Source organism: Euprymna scolopes, chromosome 19 (genome assembly GCF_053919585.1).
Source record: "Euprymna scolopes isolate OS-2025 chromosome 19, ASM5391958v1, whole genome shotgun sequence".
Classification (NCBI taxonomy): domain Eukaryota; kingdom Metazoa; phylum Mollusca; class Cephalopoda; order Sepiida; family Sepiolidae; genus Euprymna; species Euprymna scolopes.
The window spans coordinates 90,502,030-90,504,608 of NC_136500.1; the positions used below are offsets into that span (position 1 = coordinate 90,502,030).

The 2,579-nt window shown below is 33.7% G+C and overlaps 1 pseudogene; it reads right to left on the reverse strand.

Annotated features, from left to right (window-relative positions):
- Window positions 1–1,382: 1,382 nt before the first annotated feature.
- LOC145240475 (U2 spliceosomal RNA) lies at window positions 1,383–1,520 on the reverse strand (annotated as a pseudogene).
- Between the last annotated feature and the right edge of the window lie 1,059 nt (window positions 1,521–2,579).

Genomic DNA, 2,579 nt, shown 5'->3' on the forward strand with positions numbered 1-2,579 from the left:
AATAGTAGCAACTGTTGGGTTTCTATGCGGGCCTGCTAGTTTATAATAATTCTGATTGTATGATTCAATCTAATAACGACAAAAATTAATAAAAGTATAGGATTAGTATTAATATTAGTCACAAAAATGCTTGTAAGAAATTGAAGCACAGCTTAGGAAAGAAAATCCGACTTACAAACAAGAAACAGTTTTTTTTTTCGTACAAGTGGAGGACTGACTTTGTTTCTATTGTATTTTTTGCAATCGTTTTTAAGTAGTTCAGCATCGCAGACAAATGGACAAAACATGATGACAACTTCAAAGTTCTTGGACACTTTGTCATGAATACTTCTTATCTCTTCCATCTGTTTTGTTTCATTTATGTTAAATGTCAATGGAAATAAAAAAAAGTGATGCGAAATGTTCATCTCTGATTGTTCTTTAACTTGAATTTTGTTTTCTTTGATGGTTTTCATTTTTTTTTCTCTTTTTTTTTTGTCCATGAAAGAGCTTCTTGCGTTCTTTTAAAATATTGTAGAAATTGATTTCCTATTTTTTTTCTTTCTTCCCTTTCTATTCTTTTGCAGAAGCTATCTCCCTTTATAAGAGTAGAAAATCCTTTGTTTTATTTTCTTTTTGTGAAAGAAAAAAAAGGAGGAGAAGGAACAAAGATAAAGGAAATATCAGTACCTATTTGCTGGTTTTCCCACGACAACTAAGTTAGATGTGAGATCATTTTTTAATGTGGAATAAATCCAGCCCCCCTCCCCCCCCCCAAAAAGGGGGTACATGGATTGGAACAAAAATAAAATGGCCTCAATTTTGACGGATTCATTCGTCATTGACCGTAGACAGAAAAGATAGAGCATAGTATCAGAATAAACGCGACACTTTGTTTGGAGCCAAAATTCCAAGAAAGCTGCCAACAAATTAATTTAAATGAAAGCCTAACATTCAACATCAACATTTTTTTTTCACATACTGCAGAATATATATGAACTGTCTTCAGTGCAAAGTCATTATTGTAATCGAAAAATGATCCACAAATGGATGGTAAAAGAAATAACTATCACAGAGAAAAGAAAAAAAATGATCCAATTGCGCAGATTAAATGTAGTTGTCAAAGAAACAAGGCCGATAGCCATTAGTCGCGTGCTCTCGTGTAATGAATGAATGCATGAATGTAGGATTGACATGAAATACGTAAAGATAAACTAAAATGACCGAAAAATGGGCTGAAATGACTTAAATAAATAAAAAGTAAATGACTTAGAATGACTTTAAGGATGAATTGAATGACCTTAATAATGACTTGAATGCTTAAAAAATAACTGGAATCCTTCAAAAACAACTTGAATGATTTGGATAATGACTTGAATGGCTTTGAGACTGATTGGTTGTAAAGTGGGTGATCATTTTACATTAAATTAATACAGAAAAGTGATCCCCCACTTTATATCACAAAGTTACAAACATAAGTACAGCATGTAGTAAGAACAGATACTACACTTTGATCTTGGCCAAAAGGCCAAGAAAAGGGTATTTATTTGCTCCCCCACCGAGCAAATTAGGCACAAGGCCGATTTTTAATGTGAGGAGTGAAGGGGAAATGGGGACCAACTCCCCGGGGAGTAGGGGAACTGGACAGTGACAACTGGTATGAAGGGCTGTCCCTAATGTGGGGTCGCTCCCACATATAGTCCTAGCCTGCAGCATCTGCCGGAACAGATACTACACCCTGATCTTCATATGTAATTTATTTTGTGAAAATGAAAATTACAATCAAGATAAATCAATGTAAAATCAAAACAAATTAAAAGTAAAATTCTTATTTACAAAACAAATTTAGGCACAAGACCCTATAAGATCTGGGAGGGAGTGGTGTAGGATCTTTGTTACTAAAGTGAAAATGGAGTCTTTGGCGACTTTACTCTTGACTAGCAACATTTACCACAATACCTCATTCACTCTGTGGACTCTAAACTAACTAATGAAAACCCCAGCGTTTTTGAAAGAAAGGATATATATACAATTTCTGTATGTGTGTGTGTGCAAAAAAAATTTTTTTTTTTATTATTAAAATGTGCGTGTGTGTGTGTGTGTGAAAAAAGTTCAATTCATTGGAAAATAAAAAGTTCTTAAATTTGGAAGAGAAACACCCTGATCTTGGCCAAAAGGCCAAGAAAAGCTTAAAAAGCTAAAAACAGCGTCTATTAACAACAGACCTTTGATCTTAACCAAAAAAGGCCAAGCACAAAAGTGTTACGGACAGACCGACCGACGGAGTAACTTATAGAGTTGCTTGCATGTGACTAAAAATTAGCAACATCAATCCAGTCGGAGAAGCTTTGAATTATAAAGAATTCCAGGTAAAAAAAAACAAACAAAAAAAAACGTTAGTGTTAATACAGTCATGGTCGTCTTCTCATGTCAAAATGTAAAGCAATGACTGAAAAATTCAAAGAGATCCAGTATACTTCATCCAGCGATTCTGATGCCTGATTATTGTCATTCCTGGCTATAAATATAAAGTTTCAAGTATTTTCATGTCAAACTATCGCAACAAATTATCTCAAAAATACATTATCATGCCATTTTTT